The 18,730-nt window shown below is 50.0% G+C and overlaps 2 long non-coding RNA genes across 3 annotated transcripts; both read left to right on the top strand.

The window, feature by feature from the left end:
* The first annotated feature begins 7,835 nt into the window (after positions 1-7,835).
* LOC124502688 (uncharacterized) lies at positions 7,836-12,722 on the top strand. The gene is made up of 3 exons (XR_006959982.1): positions 7,836-7,949; positions 8,104-8,221; positions 12,680-12,722. It is a non-coding gene; the product is annotated as an uncharacterized LOC124502688 (long non-coding RNA).
* Positions 12,723-12,753: 31 nt separating this feature from the next.
* On the top strand, positions 12,754-16,454 carry LOC124501388 (uncharacterized). 2 transcript variants are annotated; one of them, XR_006959742.1, is made up of 3 exons: positions 12,754-12,786; positions 15,355-15,439; positions 16,415-16,454. It is a non-coding gene; the product is annotated as an uncharacterized LOC124501388 (long non-coding RNA). The 2 variants fall into 2 exon arrangements; XR_006959741.1 differs by lacking the exon at positions 16,415-16,454 and adding an exon at positions 15,849-15,944.
* Positions 16,455-18,730: the final 2,276 nt, after the last annotated feature.

Below are 18,730 nucleotides of genomic sequence, written 5' to 3'. Positions count from 1 at the left end.
GGGAAAGAGAGGACCAGGCAAGACACAGAGAAGGGAGCACATGCACATCGTATGGAGGAAAAGGCTGACTTCAGAGTTCTTAGATATGGGGTGGGGGCAGGGTTGAGACCCAGAACAACCAGCCAGACCTCTAGTGGTGTTCCCTACATGCCCCTCCAATCTCACAGTAACAAAAAACGTTGATGCAACTCCACCCAGTCAGGGAGACACTATTCCACCTCACCTCCACCCTGGCCCAATGGGGTTGCCAGTAAAAGTATGTCAAGGGGGTTCCCCAGCCCTTTTGTGCCCGGAAGGGGCTCCCCTGCCCAGGGCCTAGCCCTGAGTGAGGAGAGGGGTTGTGGAGGGGATTCCCTTCGTGGTTCCTTTTCTCATCTGAGGATGGAGAAATACTTTGCAGGGGTCTCCCCACCCTTCCCCAGTTTTAGGAGCAATTAAAGGGGAAAATGGGGGTACAAAGACAGAGCAGGGCCTTCCTGGGGTTGTCCCAGGGATCAGGGTCCTTCCAGGGACACCACCCGGATGGGGTTACCTGCTCTGAATTACATAAGGATGAGGAGGCCTCCTACTTTAGACGGTACCTCCACATTTTCTATTCCCTGGTTGCCATGAGAGGCCATCAGGGCTAGCAAGAAAAAGTGACCAAGTTCACCAGGCTGGAAGTGACAGAGCTAGAATTAATGCCAAGCTGTCCCCTAAATCCAAGCCAGGCTCTTTATTAAAAACAAGCAGAAAACCTCTATAACTTTATTTTTTTAATTACAGAATCAAACAGGCTCGTTGTAAACAAAGGCAAACGTTACAGAACTACGTGATTTATGAAGCGAGAGGCTGGTAATCAACTCCCCAAGGAGTAGAGTTTGGTAATCCTCCGGTGTCCGCTTCCAGATTTCTCTCCACGTCGCCGGAGATCAGGTCTGGCCCGGCGGGCCCTCCCCCAGGGTCCGGAACCGGAACGCCAGGCCGGAAGGAACAGGGCCGGGCCCCGCCGCAGCAGTGCAGCCTCGGCCGTGCCCCACGCCACCGTCCCGGGGGCGGCCGCGCTGCCCTGCGCCTGGCCCGGCTGGGCCGGGTGGGGCCCGGGGAAGCCGCTACGTCAGGAGGCGGACGGGAGGGAGCCCGCGCCGCCCCAGCCAGGCTTCCATTACATCACTCGGCGGCGCGGAGCCGCGCCGGGGTAAACACCGCTGCAAACCATTGGCTACCTTGCGGCCCTTCCAACCAATTACACGATTGTATGCAAATCAGCCGTTGGGCGTTTGCTTCCTTCTCGTCTGCTGCATGCAAATAGACGCCTTGGCGAAGGCGGGGGCGGGGCCGGGGCCGGGGCCGAGGCCGAGGCCGGGGCGCGGGGGCGGGGGGGGCGCGCGGGGTGGGGGGCTCCGGGGTGGGGGGCGCCCGGGTAGGCGCCCCGGGAGGAGGCAGAAGAGGGGTCCCAGAGTCGGCTGGGGGCTGGTTTGCGATTTGCCATCCCAGACCTGGTCCAGCCAGTCCTGTGGGGAATGGAGTGGAATTAAGGGCAAGCGCCCTTAAATCTTGAGCTGCCTTTCCAGTTAGACCCCGTTTCCTGAAGATTCAGTGAACCTGAGAAATGATGCAAAAAATTATTGAGGTCAATATAGAGATGAGGAAAAGGAAGAAATAAGAAATAAAGAGATACAGAAAGCTAGGACGTACTTTGGGGAGCACCTAAGCCAAACTCTCTTCGCTTGTGACATCGCAAAGAACAAAACGGACACAGCCCCTGTCCTGGCCCACTGATTCTTAGAGCCCGGGAGGGGAGACTAATGTTAAACCGTCTGGAGAATAGATAAGTGCCATAAAGAGAAAACGGGAGGGCTGCCCCTCCAGAGGGCAGGATGGGTAAGAAGCAGTGTGCAGTAAATCATCTGAGGAGGCCCGGGAAAAAAAAAAAGAGAAAAAGAGAGAACAAAATGCTGGATGCCAGTGAGCTATTTAATGGGGAGCTGTAATTCAGAAGGGGTGATGGGTGAGGGAATGCTTCTCCAAGGAAATCATTTTCCAACTGAGGAGTATTTCTCAAGTGGGGGGAAGGGCCGAGTATTCCAGGGAAAGGAAACAATATTCAAGAGAGCCCCGAGTCAGGGAGAAAGTTTGGTCCACAGCAGGGGAGTAAGGCAAGTGCAGAGCCCAGTGACTAAGGGAGGGTGCTGGACAGGAGGCCAGAGAGGAGGGCCTGGCCAAATCATGTGGAGGCCCGTGCCAGGCAGGCACTAGGCCAAGCACTTTCCTTACTTTGTCTCTTCTTTCCACAGCCCTCTAAGGGGGGTACTATTTAGTATTGAGGGAACTGAGGCTCCCAGGGGTTAAATAACATGCTGGATGTCTCACAGCTGAAAAATGGGCTGTGGATTAGCATCCAGGCCCTTGTGGCCTCAAAGGCCATGCACTGAACCACTGGCTGTTGCCTCCCAGATTGGAGTGTAAGGTTCAGACAGGCGAACAGATTTGCCTCCAATTTCATGACTTGCAACAGAGCCTGAGATCCCCAGAGAAGTCTGTAGATTTTTCACCGTGCTGTGAAGGGAGCTAGGGCTCAAGAAAATGGATAGGGACAGAAGGGTAGGGAGGATGGGGAGATAAAGTGTCCTCCCTGCCCAGACCTTGGGGTTTGCTAGAACTTGCCTAGAACTTGGGGGTTGCTGAAGTGGAAATAGGTAGAAGTTTTTAAGCATCTGTCTCCGGGGGGGGGGGGGGGGGGAGGGGCTGCTGCTAGCCAGCAGGCAGCTGCCTGCCCTGCTGGGGCAACCCAGATTAGCTGGATCTTGTGTGCCGTCCTTGTTACCAAGCGACACCTCCTCCGGCTTGCACCAGCTTCGGTTACCGGGGACGACTCCCAGGGGAGCGCTGGGAGAGACATGGAGGCAGACAGGAGAACAGGAGAGGCCCAGCCCTTCTCCCACACAGGTTTCCTGGGCAGTGGGGTGGGTATTCCATAGCCCCCAGGTGTACCTTTGGGGCTCGTCTCTTCTTTGCCCCCTCCACGGGCTCAGAAGTCCCAGACCCACAGGCACACAAGGAGGGTGGCCGAGACAGGGGCACTACCTGGGCACAGGCAGAGCTTTCCAGAGAGTGCTCCTATAGGGGTTTGGAGGGGAGTCCTGGCCCCACACCTGAGCACCAACAAGAGTGGCTCTGTGTCTGTGTGACCATCTGATCACTGAGCAGGGAACCTCTCTCAGCAGGAAGGTTGTTGGGCGGCTCACCTGCCTTCCGTTGCTTTTGTAAAATTCCCCACACTTCTCCAATTGGGAGGTTCCTACCCATCAGAGGGCTCTGGAGTCATGGAGCAAAAGAGGTCCTCACTCCCTGGGATGGGAGTACCCATTCCACCCAAGGATTTGGGGGTGAATAACTAAGTGATTTAACTGGTGTAGGTGATACAAAGCATTAATTTGATATTTTTAGGAGGAAGGTTTTAATTTTTGGTTTGGGGTGGGTTTTTTGTGGTGGTGGTGGTGGTGGTTGTTTTTGTTTTGGAGGAGTAGGTATCTCAAAGGCACAGAATTGGAAGAGCCATAATCATAATTCTTACCATGTGATCACTGTGCACTGGGAGAACAGCCTCCTGTGCCCCGGGGAGGGAGGGCTGGCGGGGGGGGGGGGCATCTGGGAAAGTCTGCCCAAGTTGGTTTCAGGAGTAGGGGTGTATACCTGGCGACTGGAGGGGTCTTGTGGCTCTGCCCTTTCCAGTGGGCATCAGAGCATATGGGCACCTCCTTGGATCAAGGGGCCCTTAGTGCAGTGTCAGGGTGTGCTGCAAACTGGGAGGCATGGGGATGGGGTGGAGTGGGCAGCCCTGGAATAATGCAGCCTGTGGCCTCCAGCAGCCCCCACGCCCCACCCCCGATTTCTCAATCTCCTCTTGCTCTCTGCTGGTGCCCTTAGTGGAGGACCCAGAGGAGCAGAGCTCCAGCTGTCTCTGGTGCTGGCTCCAGGGATCCCGAAGCACTTTCTCTGGGCAAGGCTCTGGCACCCAGCATCCGGGGGTGGGGGTTGGGGGGGGGTGTTGCAGCGGCCCAGTGTGGCTGTGAACTGCCTTAGCCACTCAGGCTTGTGAGTAGGACGATCCCTCAGACACTCACACCATAAATGTCCAGACGCAGAGTCACTTTGGAACTGTCCTCTGCAAGCCTCCTCCCAGGGAGGGCTAGGTAACTTGAGCTGCCGGCAGGCCCTCAGGTCACTTAGGGAGCGGTCAGCTGATGCTCCTGGGGACCGTTCATCATGCCCCCGGCCCAGCCCGTCACTGCCATGGCTATTTCCAGTCCCTGGGTATGGAGCAGCTTATGTAACAGGCTGGGAGCCAGGGGCTGGGTTGGGGGCTCTTGTGGCAAGGGATGGGGCTGTTCCCACCTCGCCCTATCAAGACAGCCACTCAGTGCCCCTTTTCTCCCTGTGTGTGTGTGGGGGGGTGGGGGGTGGGAGGGTTGCAGGAGGGAGACCATAGGCCTGGGTGGGATCACTGTGGATGGTGTCTACCAAAACACTTTGTACTTCCTTCCTTCCCTCCCATCCTGGCCCAGAAGGTGGCCCAGCCTCCTTCCTTCCACGAATCTGAGACCACCAAGCAGCCTCTCTTTCAGCCACGCAGCCCTATGCAGCCTGTGTTCTCTCACCCGGCCCTGACCCTCAGAGGAAGAAGCAGGCGTGCCAGCTGCGAGCCCCGCCTGAGAGCACCCTGTCCCCGTCTCCGCAGCCCCTTTCCTGACTCCATGGGGACTGGCAGGTATCATCTGGTCGTTAAGCAGGGCTCAAATACACTTATTTGCCTCGTGGCCTTAGCAGCCTTTGTGAGCTCGCTGAGCCTCAGTTTCCCCCCGGGGAACTAGAACAAGAATACCTTCTTTTCAGAGTGGTTGTGACCACGAGGGCTTGGGGAGCACATTCCAGGGGGCAGATTGCTTAGGTCTGAATCCCAGCCCTGTCTGTGTGGTTTGGGGCAAGTTCCTCAAGCTATTTGGTTAATTTTCCTCATGCATAGAATGGACACAGAGATCCCAAGGACCCAGCTCCCCGAGTGGTGAGGATCCGATGAATGTGTGTGCACAAAGCGCTTGAACAGTGCCTGGCACAGGTCAGCACCATCTAAGTGTCAGCTATAATTAGACAATGTTTGGAGGTCGCTTTCCTCAGCCTTGGCTCCTAATAAGCTCTTGGTGAAAGGTACTTGTTATTTTTAACTTCTTCATTCTCCTTCACTGTCTTGAGCTTCTTCACAAGCCCACCTTCATTTAGCCTGGCAATTCCCTTGAAGAGCTCTCTGGTCTCTCCTCTTCGATTGCCCATCTGCCTCCACCACCAGTAAAAGCGTGTCTAAATTACATCCGCCTGGCGTTCACACTCACAAAACATTTCACACACACTTCTGTCTGGGCCTTGCAGCACACCCGGGAACAAGCAAGGCGCCTCATGGTACTGGTCTCATTTTTGCACAGCCCAGGGCAGGGTGTGATCCACCCAGAAGCATCAGCTGCCAAGGGACGTGTGTCCGGCAGTCAGGGCACCGGAGCGCGCTGGAGGATGTGGCCGGGGCTTGCCAGCTCCACGCTGCCAAGACAGATGAGTGCAGGGGGCCCTCTTTCTTCCAATCCCAGCCCCCACGGAGCGCCCACAGGGTGGGAGGCCCACGGGCTTTATAAATGTCTCCCATCCTAGCGCCAGCCCAGACTTCCAAACGCTGTGTGGTGGCGCCCTCTGCTGGACACAAGTGGCCTCTTAGGAAACTATTGCCTCTGAAGGGAGAAAGGTGAGTGGTGGATTTATTCATGTTCACACAACAATCTATCCAGGGCCTACTACGTGCCAGGCAGTCTTGTAGGAACCGCAGAGATGGGCGAGAAATAAACTCAGAAAGTCTCTACTTTCCTTGGACATATATCGGCGGGGAAAGGGGAGATAAAAACATATATAACATAATGCCTCATACTGAGAAGTGTTATGAAGACAGACAGGGCAGGTAAGTGGCTAGAAAATGACTAAGGCTGTCGATTTTAAAGGAACAGTCAGAGAGGCTTCTCTGCGGAGGCAACAGGTAGTAGGAACCCCAGGGAAGGAAGGGAAGGAGCCCTAACCTGGGGAAAAGGCCAGCGAGGCAGAGGGCAGTTGCAGTTCACTAAGAAGGGGAATTCTGAGTGTGCTTGAAGGATAACGAGACCCATGTGTCCAAGAGCAGTGCTGGGGTGGGGGCAAGCTCAGAGATGGAGATCTCCCTTTCTTACCGTGATGGCACCTGTAGAAGGGAGAACATCTTGCACACTTAGAATCACTGGGCTGGAGAAGAGTCTTGCTCAAAATACAAGCCATGATGGACGCCTGGGTGGCTCAGTCGGTTAAGCGTCTGACTCTTGATTTCTGCTCAGGTCATGATGTCACGGCTTGTGGGATCCAGCCCCATGTCAGGCTCTGTGCTTATAGTGCAGACCCTGCTTGGGATTCTCTGTTTCCCTCTCCCTCTGCCCCTCCCCCACTGTGCACTCATGGACCCATGCACTCACTCTCTTTCAAAATAAATAAATAAACATTGAAAACAAAACAAAATCCAAGCATGAGATAACACCTGCTAACACATGCTGAGCTGGAAATCCCCAGGGGCTGTGAAGTGTGTATTCCCCACATTAGCACCATTTTGTGTTTTTATTTATTAAAAAAAATTTTTTTTAACCTTTATTTATTTTTGAGAGAGAGACAGCATGTGAGCAGGGGAATAGCAGCAAGAGAGGGAGACACAGAATCGGAAGCAGGCTCCAGGCTCCGAGCCGTCAGCACAGAGCCTGACATGGGGCTCGAACCCACAAACTGTGAGATCATGATCTGAGCCAAAGTCGGACGCTCAACCGACTGAGCCACCCAGGTGCCCCAGCACCACTTTGTAGATGAGGAGACTGAGGCTGAGAAAGGTAGAGGTTATGTGGTTTGCCTAAGGACAGGGGGACTTGAATCCAGGTTTGTCTGACTTCAGAATCCAGGCTTTTAACCATGACTTGTGCACTTGAAGGGGGGGGGGAACCAGACATAAAACTGCATGTAGAGTATGGTCACATTTGTATTTAAAAAAATATATATATATATATATATATATATATACACACACACACATATATACATATGTATATATGTATGTATATATACATATATGTATATATATGTATATATACATATGTGTGTATATATATATGTATATATATATTTGCTTCTCTATATGGGGGAAAAGACGGGAAGGCAATATATCAAAATGTGATGATCCCTAGAGATTTGTGCCTCTAGTTCCACTGTGGGCCAAGGACAGGGGGGGAAATGCCCCCCCCCCGGATCCACACCCCAGAAAGTATGAGAGACTGCCCTTAGCATTAACAACAGCCACACCTCTTACCCAGATGCTCCCTTTCGGTTTACAAAGTGTCTTCTTTCACTGTCCTGCATTTGGTCTTCATGACTGCTATCACCGGGAAGAAACCCGAGCCTAGCCTGTGACAGACCCGGGACTAGGACCGACACCTACATATTCGAAGTTCTCCAGGGGTCAGGTCAAGGAAAGAAGAGAGATGGCAGAGAGGTCAAGGAAGGTCCGAAACCAGGTGGCCAAGGGGGCAGGAAAAATACCGTACGACAGAGAGGTGAAGCAATTCCCAAGTCTTCCCAGCAGAGGGCGATAGTACCCCAGAGCTCCGCAAACCTGCCCAGGCCACGCCCCCTGCCCGGCCCGGCCCGGCCCCTCCCGGGACCCGGGAGCCACAGGGACCCTTCCCGGGTTTCTAAAGGGTCTGAAGGGCGAGAGGATGGGCGGCGGGTGGGGTGTGGCAAGAGAATAAGGGAGGATCCGCCAGAGAGGTTGCCCGGGGCACGGTGTGGGTGTCTGCAACGGGGTCAAGTGTGCTGGGGCGCCGCGCGTCTGCGCCGGAAGAGCGAGCGCGTAAAGCGAGCTGGAGGTGCGGAGCTCGGGTGGGCGTTTGCCAGGAGAAGGTCCCGGCGTGGGCGGGGGGAGGGGGTGCAGAATGTCTGTGGGACTTCCTGGGGCGGCAAGATTTGCTGCTCTGGGGAGGCGGTTACTCACTCAAGCTTTGCCACCTGCTTCCCTTCCAGCTTCCAGCCAAACACAACCCAGAGTCCCCGTCTCCACCCCCACCCCAGCTAATGATGGCTGCACCCCCAAGCTGGAACCTGCCTCTGCAAAATCAGCCCTCAGCCTCTCGGCTTCAGGGTAGGCGAGGGTGGGGAGGGGGGCGCCCCGCTGATTCCAGTGCACTGAAGTGGCACCCAGCTCACGGTCTGATCTTCCCCCTGCCAACCCCCAACTATTGGTCTAGACCAGAACCTTTGAGGAGCAGCTGCAGGGAAGACCCAGCCTGCCAGCTTCTCAGGCTGGGGTCTCCGCTCCCCTCCCCTTCCCCATTGAGCTCTGGCCACACACAGCCAGCAGGTCCCGGATACCTCTGTTGTGTGCCAACGGCCGCTGCAGCCAAGATGGGGACACACGGGTCTCCAACGGGATCTCCCTGCCCTCCAAGAGCTCCGAGTCAATGGGGGAGCCGCCACCACACCACGGGGCCAGAAAGTGCCAGTGGGAGGCACAGGTCATCAGCTCCCTGTGGATGATAGGACCTCAGGGGAACCAGAGTTCTGTCCGTGATTGGAGTGCCAAGGTTCTAGCTGGGAGGGAGCTCAGAGGTCTCTAGAGTCGACTTCAGTCAACTTGTGTTCAGTAATTCTTTATTGAACATAAAGATCGTTTTTAAAATATGGAAGCTCCAGCCTGCCACAGAACGCCTGAATCAGAACCTTAAGGGAAGGGGCAGGGTCCTGGCTACTTTTAAATGTCTCGCGGGTGATTTGTTGCTGTAGTTGGTAATCACTGGCCTTACATTCACTTAACCAGAGACGAATTTCCCAGAAAGTGGGGTTAGCGCCAGGGTTTCAATCAGAGTGAGATTTGGAGAGAGCTGAATATGCTAGTGTGCTGGGACCTAGGTGGCCTGTCACTCTGGTGGGGGGGGGGGGGCGGTGCTGCATGGACTTCACCAGCTGTGAGGGGGGTGGCTTTCAAGTGACTGCAAGGGAGCATAGGGGAAAGAGGCCCAGAGGGCCAGAATTTGCCTAATTTTTACTTTGTAGGAAGAGTTTTATTTAACTTACTTAAACTAAAAAAAAAAAAAAAGAAAGAAAGAAAATCAAAACAGTTCATCCATTTCTCCCACCTCCCATCTCCTGCCTCTTGCAACCACCAGTTATCTGTACCTGTGAGCTTGGGTTGTTTTTGTTTTTGCTTGGGATTCCATATCTAAGCGAGATACTACCACATTTGTCTCTCCCTGTATGACTTACTTCATTTAGCATAATGCCCTTGACCTTCATCCATGTTGTCGCAAATGGCAAGATTTCGTTCTTTTTTACGGCTGAGTAATACATATGTGTACCACAATTTCTTTATCCATTCAGCCATTGATGGATACTTTAGAGTGTTTCCCTACCTTGGCTGTTGTAAATAACGCTGCAGGGAACGCGGGGGTGCAAATAGCTTTTCGAATGGCCGTTTTCATTTTCTTTGGATAAATACCCAGCCGTAGAATTACTGGGTCATATGGTATTTCTACTTTTAATTTCTTTGAGGAACCTCATACTGTTTTCCACAGTGACTGCACCAGGTTACATTCCCACTGACAGTGCATGAGAGTTCCCTTTTCTGCACATCCTCGCCAACACTTGTTATTTCTTGTTTTTTTCTGATACTGACCATGCTGACAGGTGTGAGGTGATACCTCACTGTGGTTTTGATTTGCATTTCCCTGAGTGCTGTTGCGCATCTCTTCATGTGTCTGTAGGCCATCTGTGTGTCTTTTTTGGAAAAATGTCTGTTCAGATCCTCTGCCCGTTTTTAAACTGGATTTCGGGGTTTTTTTTTGCTATTGGATTATATGAGTTCTGTATATAGTTTGGATATTAGCCCGTCGTTAGATAGATGATTTGTAACTATTTTCTCCCATTTCGTAGGTTGTCTTTTCATGTTGTTCATGGTTTCCTTCGTGGGCAGAAGCTTCTCAGTTTGATGTGGCCAGCCCCACGTATTTATTTTTGCTTTTGTCGCTTTTGTTTTCGGTGTCAGATCCTCGCCAAGAGCTATGTCAGGGAGCTTAGCGCCTAAGTTTTCTTCTAGGAGTGTTGTGGTTTCAGGTCTTATGCTCATATCTTAGTCCATTCTGAGTTAATGTTTGTGTACAGTGTAAGAGAGAGGTCCATTTTTAGTTTTTTACATGTGGCTTTCCAGTTTTCCCAGCACCATTTTTGAAACAGCTGTCCTTTCTCTGCTGAAAAACATTCTTGGCTCCTTTGTAGTAAACTAATTAACCACCTATGCGTGGACTTATGCCTTGAGCTCTCTATTCTGTTCTGTTGATCCATGTGTCTGTTTTTATGCCAGTACCGCACTGTTTGGGTTCCTATTGCTTTGTAATATAGTTTGAAATCAGGGAGAGTGATGCCTCCAACTTTGTTCTTTCTCAAGATTACTTTGGCTATTTGGGGTCTTTTGTGATTCCGTACAGATTTTAGGAGTGTTCCATTTCTGTGAAAAACACCGTTGGAATTTTGATAACGGATTCACTGAATCTGTACGTTGTTTGGGGCCGTACAGACCTTTTACCAATATAATTCTCCCAATCCATGAGCGTGGAATATCTTTCCATTTACTCGTCTTTTTCAGTTTCTTTCATTCATGTCTTGTGGGTTTCAACATACAGATCTTTCACTTCCTTGGTTAGATTTATTCTCAGGCACTTTATTCTTTTTGATGAAATTGCAAACGGGATTATTTTCTTAATTTCTCTTTCTGACAGTTCATTAGTGTTTAGAAGCACAACAGATTTTTGTGTCTTCATTTTGTATCCTGCAACCTCACTGAATCTATTTATTAGTTCTGACAGTTTGGGGATGGAGTCTTTTGGGTTTCTGTGTGTAATACCGTGTCATCCACAGGTACTGACAGTTTTTATCCCTCCCTTTCCAATTGGATACATTTTTCTTTATTTTGCTGAATTGCTCTTGACTAGGACTTCCAATAATATGTTAAGTCAAAGGGGCAAGAGTAGATATCTTTGTCATATTCCTGATCTCAGGGGAAAAGCTTTCAGCTTTTCACTGTTGAGTATGATGTTACCTGTGGGGTTTTCTCATACGTGGCCTTTACTGTGTTGAGGTACTGATCGTGTTCACAGTTTTTATCATAAATGGATGTTGAGCTTTGTCAAATGCTCTTTCTGCATCTATCTGTTGAGACAATCAGGTGATTTCTGTCCCCCATTTTGTTTATGTGGTGTATTGCGTTAACTAATTTGTGGATGTTGAACCATCCTTGCATCCCTGGAATAAATCCCACGTAATCATGGTGTATGACTCTTTTTAACGTACTGTTGCATTCAGTTTGCTGATATTTGGTTGAGGATTTTTGCCTCTGTATCCATCAGGGATATTGGCCTGGAATCTCCTTGTTTTGTGGCATTTACGTCTGGTTTGGCATCAGGGTAAGGCTGGCCTTGTAAACTGTGCTCAGAATTCCCCTCTTGTATTTTCTGGAAGAATTTGAGAAAGATTGATATTAATTCTTTGAATGCTGGGTAGTTTTCACCAGTGAGGGTTTCTGGTCCCGGACTTTTGTTTGTTGGGAGGTTTTGGATGACTGGTTTAATCCCTTTGCTGGTAATCAGTGTGTTCAGATTTTCTGTTTCACCATGTCTCAGTCTGGGTAGGTTGTGAGTTTCTAGGAATGTGACCACTTCTTCTAGGTTGTCTAGTTCATTGCATAGAATTGTTCATAGTAGTCCCTTCTGAGCCTTGGCATTTCTGTGGGGTCACTTGTAACATCTCTTCTTTCATTTCTGTTTCCATTTATTGGACTCCTCTCTTTTTACTGTCTTGGTGAGTCTAGCTAAAAGTTTGTCCGTATTATGTTTTTAATGTTTGTTTATTTTCGAGAGAAAGAGAGAGAGAGAGGGAGAGAAAGCATGAGCAGGGAAGGGGCAGAGAGAGAGGAAGAGAGAAAAAATCCTAAGCAGGCTCCACACTGTCAGCACAGAGCCTGCCAGGGGGCTCGAATTCATGAACCAGGAGATCATGACCTGAGTCAAGAGCTAGAGTTGGATGCTTAACCGACTGAGCCACCCAGGGGCCCCAATGTTGGTTTTTTTTAACGTTTACTTATTTTTGAGAGAGGGAGCATGAGCAAGTGGGGGAGGGGCACAGAGATAAGGAGACAGAGGACCTGAAGCGGGCTCTGCGATGACAGCAGAGAGCCCAGTGTCGGGCTCAGACCCACGAACCATGAAATCATGACCTGAGCCAAAGTCAGAGACTTAAGGAACTGAACCCCCCGGGCGCCCGTCAATATTGTTTATCTTTTCAAAGAACCAACTCTTGATCTTTTCTATGGGGTTTTTTGTCTCTATTTCCTTTATTTCTTCTCTGGTCTTTGTTATTTCCTTTCTTCACTAAATTTGGGCTTCATTTGTTCTTTTTTAAGGTCCTTGAGGTATCAAGGTAGGTTATTTATTTGAGGCTTTTCTTGTTTCTTGAGGTAGGCATTTATGACTATGAACTTCCCTCTTAGAATTGCTTTGGCTGCATCCCATAAATTTTGGTATATTCCATTTCCATTTTCATTTGTCTCAAGGTATTTTTTGTTAAGTAAGCTCCACACCCAGCATGAGGCTTGAACGCATGACCCTGAGATCAAGAGTCACAAGCTCTACCAAAGGAGCCAGCCAGCTGCCCCTCAAGGTACTTTTTTTTAATTTCTCCTTTTTCAGTTTATGTATTTATTTATTTAGTAATCTCTGGACCCAACGTGGGGCTCAAACCCACAACCCCAAGATCAAGAGTTGCACGCTCTTCCAACTGAGCCAGTCAGGCACCCCTATTTCTCCTTTGACTTTTTCTTTGGCCCTCTGGTTGTTCAGTAGCATGTTGTTTGATCTCCACATAGTTGTGAATCTTTAAGCTTTCTTCATGTAATTAATTTTTAATTTCATACCATCATGGTCAGAAAAGACGCTTGATATGATTTTAGTTCTCTTCAACTTATTAAGATTTGTTTTGTGGTCTAACATATCATCTGTCCTAGAGAATGTTCCTTGTGTGTTTGAGAAGATGTGTATTCTGTTGCTTTTGGGTGGAATGTTCTGTAAATATCCATTAAGTTCATCTGGTCTAACGTATCATTTAAGGCCATTGTTTCCTTATTGATTTTATATCTGGATTATCTACCCATTGATGTAAATGAGGTATTAAAACCCCCTACTAGGGGTGCCTGGGTGGCTCGGTCGGTTGGGCGTCTGACTTCGGCTCAGGTCATGATCTCACGGTCCGTGAGTTCGAGCCCCGCGTCGGGCTCCGTGCTGACAGCTCAGAGCCTGGAGCCTGTTTCAGATTCTGTGTCTCCCTCTCTCTCTGCCCCTCCCCTGTTCATGCTCTGTCTCTCTCTGTCTCAAAAATAAATAAACATTAAAGAAAAAAAACCCTACTATTATTATATTGCTGTCAATTTCTCCCTTTAGGTCTATTAATATTTGCTTTATACTTTTAGGTGCTTCTGTGTTGGGTGCGTTAATATTTACAATTGTTACATCCTCTTGTTGGACTGACACCTTTATCATGGTGTAACAGCCTTCTTTATGTCTTATTACAGTCTTTGTTTTAAAGTCTATTTTGGGGGCGCCTGGTTGGCTCAGTCATTTAAGCATCTGACTTCGGCTCAGGTCATGATCTCGCAGTGCACAAGTTCAAGCCCTGTGTCAGGCTCTGACAGCTCAGAGCCAGGAGTCTGTTTCAGATTCTGTGCCTCCCTCTCTCTCTGCCCCTCCCCTGCTCATACTCTGTATCTCTCTCTTTCTCTCAAAAATAAATAAAACATTAAAAATTTTTTAATAAAAAAATAAAGTCTATTTTGCCTTATATAAGCATAGCTACTCCAGCTTTCTTTTGGTTTCCATTTGCCTGAAATATCTTTTTCCATTCTTCACTTTCAGCCTGTGTTGCTCTTATATCTAAAGTATGTCTCTTGATGGGGCACCTGGGTGGCTCAGTTGGTTGAGCAACCGACTTCGGCTCAGGTCATGATCTCGTGGTTTGTGAGTTCGAGCCCCACATCCGGCTCTGTGCTGACACCTCAGAGCCTGGAGCCTGCTTCAGATTCTGTGTCTCCCCCTCTCTCTGCCCCTCCCCTGCTCATGCTCTGTCTCTCTGTCTCTCTCTCAATAGTAAATAAACGTTAAAAATTTTTTTTAAAGTATGTCTCTTGGGGTGCTTGGGTGCTTCAGTCAGTTGAGCGTCCCTCTCCCTGTGCCCTTCCCCCACTTGCAGGGACATTCATGCTCTCTCTCAAAAAAAATTTTTTTTTAATTTTTTTTTTTAACGTTTATTTATTTTTGAGACAGAGAGAGGCAGAGCATGAACGGGGGAGGGTCAGAGAGAGAGGGAGACACAGAATCGGAAGCAGGCTCCAGGCTCTGGGCCATCATCAGCCCAGAGCCCGACGCGGGGCTCGAACTCACGGACCGTGAGATCGTGACCTGAGCTGAAGTCGGACGCTTAACCAACTGAGCCACCCAGGCGCCCCTCAAAAAGTTTAAAATAAATAAATAAATAAAGTGTGTCTTTTGTGGGCAGAATATAGATGGGTCTTGTTTTTTTTTAATTCATTCAGCCACTGTATGTCTTTTGATTGGAGAATTTAGTCCATTTACATTTAAAGTCATTATGGATAGGTATGTGCTTCTTGCCATTTTGTTAATTGTTTTCTGGCTGTTTTTGTAATTCCTCTCTGTTCCTTTCTTCTTCTCTTGATCTTATCCTTTGTGGTTTAATGACTTTCTTTATGGTATGCTTATGTTCCCTTCTCTTTATTTTTTTGTGTATTTACTATAGTTTTTTGCTTTGTGGATACCATGAGGCTTACGTATCACAACATTGTAAAGAGATAACTTAAGCTGGATCCCATTCTAATGCTCAAAATGTTTACTCTCCCCCCACCTACACTTTGTTTTTGATGCCTCGTTTTACATCTTTTTACCTTTGTGTCCCTTACCTGATTATTGTAATCATAGTTATTGTTACTACTGTTGTCTTTTAACCTTCACACTAGCTTTATAATTAATCTACTACCTTTAGTATATATTTACTTTTCCAATGAGATTTATTCTTACGTGTCTTCTTGTTACTAATTAGCACCCCTTCTTTTCCATAATTTTTACTTTTTGCATAAATGTGTGTGTTCTATAAATTCCAGGAACGAAACAGTCACTGAAGTTTAGGAGGTCTCCCTTATGGTAAAAATTCTGTGTCTTGCAGGTTAGCAGATGTGATTCCTCCCCACTTCCCCCACTCCAGCCCAGTCTCTAAGCCTTCAGACTAAGTGGGGTTCCACGCAGAGAAGGTATGTTGGTTGAAATAAATTAAGTTTGATCATTTATAAGTTCTGAATGCATTATTCATTCATTCAGACACACGTGCCTTCAGTCGATGTCGTTTGAATGCCTACTCAGTGCTGGGCAAATTCAGATGGCAGAGAGCTTCAGATGGGTTGTGTGATTCAGAGGAGACTCCGCTTTGTGAGAGTGTGGGGCAGGGCACTAGGCTGATGGGACACCCCCCTTCTTCCAGATCTGGTGCCTGTTAAGGTCAGGGCCAAGAGAGATGCAGTGTTCTGAGGCCACCACCAGGGGTCAGGCACACCTCTACTCTGGCCATTTCATTGCATGGAGGAGCCCTCCTTGGGCCCCTGCCTTCTCAACCTCAAGGTCTTTTCTCTCTCACTTCCCTCAACCCATTCCTCCTTCCTCTAGGCCATCCCATCCCGCCGTCACTGCAGGGCCAAGCAGCCTCCCAACTAGACAGCCTGGCATTTCTCCTGACCCTTGGGGAGTCCCACAGCCTCTCACTTCTCCAATTTTAGGAATGACTGACTGGTGAGCAGAGAGTGCCTTCTACTATCTTATCTCTTCTTGTCCTGCCGCCATTTAGCTCAAGTTCTCTGGTTTTGTCTCCGAGCAAAATGGGAGTGTTTATGGATTACCCCTAATAAGTTTTCTTATGTGTGTCAACAAAGCTCTTCTCCAAGCCCAAGCCCCTTTTGTGGCCCCCAGAATCCAGTGTCAAGAGCCCCTCGATGTTTTGATGGGAATGTTCTCACCTCACTCCAGCACAGCACCCACATCCATGGAGCCTTGATCCCTCTGGACCTGATCTCCTTCTGCTGTCTGGCACATATCAGACCCTGCTCCCTCAGGTCCCCCCTTTCATCCACCCTCCATGCTCCCACTTTCCCTCCCCACACATGAGTTGCACAGCCTTAGAGGTTTAGCTCCTCTAAACGATTTCTTACCATCTTTTTTTGTTTGTTTGTTTTTAGTGTTTACTTATTTTTGAGAGAGAGAGCGGGGAAGGAGCAGAGAGAGGGGTACAGAGGATCTGAAGCCAGCACTGTGCTGATAGCAGAAAGCCTGATGCAGGGCTTGAACTCATGAACTGAACCGTGAGATCATGACCTGAGCCGACGTTGGACGCTTAACCGACTGAACCACCCAGGCTCCCTGGTTCCTTACCATCTTGACATCCTGTCCTCATTCTCCCTCGGGACGCCTTCCCTCTGCCCAGTCCAGGCCCTTCAGACAAACATAGATGAGGGAATGCTGTCTCTTCCAGGTACCACCTATGTTCCCTTAACCTCTCCACTTCTTAGTTTCTTCATCTGTGAAACAGGGACAGTGGCGAATGGCTCTCGGATATGCGGTGAGGCCTAAGTGGCCTATGGCTCTGGAAGTGTTCAGTACAGTACCAGTACGTAGAGGTGCTCTGGGATAGGGTCCCTCATCCTTTCCTTCAGGTACAGCTCCTGCCTCCACTGCCCCCCCCCACTCCACCCGCCAGTGGAAACCTTCCCTTGTCTCTGCGCACTGGCTACTCCTGCCCCATCCCCCACTTCTGAGCAGAGCAGTGGCCCCGGGCAGAGTGGGAGGAGAACCAGGGGGCTCCGGGGCACAACGCCACCATGCTGAGGAGATGGGGGCAGACGCAGAGAGCTCTGCAGGGACCTCAGACCAGAACTCCCATCTGCAGGGCTGGGTCACGACCTAGAATGGCGTCCACTCTTGTCCCTGGGGTTATTGGGGACCGCTCTTCTGGCCTGGGGATGGGGAAGGGCTCCCACAGAGTCCCCTGAGGCACCGAAAGGACCAGAAGACTGGTGGGAGATGAAGGAGGGGAGGCAGGGCAGGGGAATACCAACCACACACTATTCCCCGTCCCTGCTCCCTTCCCATCCACCCCCATCCTCCACCAAACACGATCCCTGGGTTAATTTTTAGCATCGCAGCTCGTACATTAGTCACTCCCTGTCACCCACCTACACGGCAGGAGGCTGCTGTGCTGGTGCCGTCATCCCATCATCTGTGAGGTGGGATCCAGCCCCGCTCTGGGCACCCCCTCAGCCTCCTCCAGGAGCCCCTTCAGCCTGGGTGAGGGGTACCGACATCACCCCCAAGACTGGCCGCAGGGGAGGAGGGGAGGAACAGGCTGGTCAGAGAGAGGCTGGGTGTCCCTGCTAGGAGGCAAAAGCCGGGGAGGCCCCTGCAGACCCCGCCCCCAGTAAGGTGCTAGGCTCTGCCCAGGCAGCTGGTCTCCTGACAGTCCCAGGCTCTGGGAACAAAGGTATGAGAGGGCCCCTCCCTTAGACCTGAGCCTCTAAGAGCTGCTGTTTGTCATGGCTGCAGAGCAGCTGTTCAAACAGGGAGCTTAGGGAGGCTCCATTTGCTTAATCAAATGTCTTCCCTTCCCCGGAACGAGGGAGGGCAGCGCGGCCAGGTGCAGGGACCCTGGCTGGAGCTGACACCCAGCCCCAAAGGGACAGCAGGAGAGGGGCTCACAGTTGCCAGCATCAGCTGGAGCAGAGGTGGGGCCTCCTCACCACCCCTACCCCAGGGCTGAGAGCTGGGGAGGTGGCCAGTCAACCCTCTGCTGGCCTGGCCCCAAGGAAGCATTCCTGTTTATTGAGCACCTGCTGTGTACCACACCAGTGTTAGGCCCTGGAGGCACAATGTCAACAGGGCTGAGTTTCCTGCCTTAGGAAGGCAAAAGATCTATACAAAGGAAGTCAGTATAATCACCAATGGGGAGTTAAGTGTGGTAAAGAAAAGAAAATTAAATAAATAAGTAAATAACTAGAGGGCTCAAGATAAAGAATAATGAGGACATGGGAACTACTGATCTGATCTGGGAAAGCTGAGGAAGTGTTTAAGCTGAAGTCACTATGGAGGAATCAGTCTTGTAAAGAAGAGTGTCCAGGCAGAGAGCACAGCATAGGCAAAGGGCAGAGACAGGAAAGAGTTGGGCATATTTGAGGATTAGGACTAGGAAGAACAGTGTGGCTTAAGCATGAGAAGTGACATGGAAGGAGAAACAATTTGAGCTTGAAGAGAGAAATAGGGACCTGAACCCAGAGGGCCTCCTACAAGGCATCCCAATACAATTGCAGAGGTTGTGCACTGCACAAAGGCTCCCAGTTGCCAAATTCTGGGACCTGCGTGGCTGCTGTCAACTCAGAGGAAGGGATGCCTTGTTGTAATTTGTCTGCCCAGAGGGACAACATGTTATGGATAAGCATAGGAAGTAGTTTGGAATTTATTCTTTTATTCCAGGGGAAGCCATGATGGATTTTAAGTGAGGAGGG

This window comes from Lynx rufus, unplaced genomic scaffold, assembly GCF_022079265.1.
Source record: "Lynx rufus isolate CCGP_SWC_20201006 ecotype Redwood Valley unplaced genomic scaffold, mLynRuf1.p SCAF_7, whole genome shotgun sequence".
NCBI lineage: Eukaryota > Metazoa > Chordata > Mammalia > Carnivora > Felidae > Lynx > Lynx rufus.
Note: the sequence above shows the minus strand (reverse complement) of the source record. Positions and strands in the feature narration are given on the sequence as shown.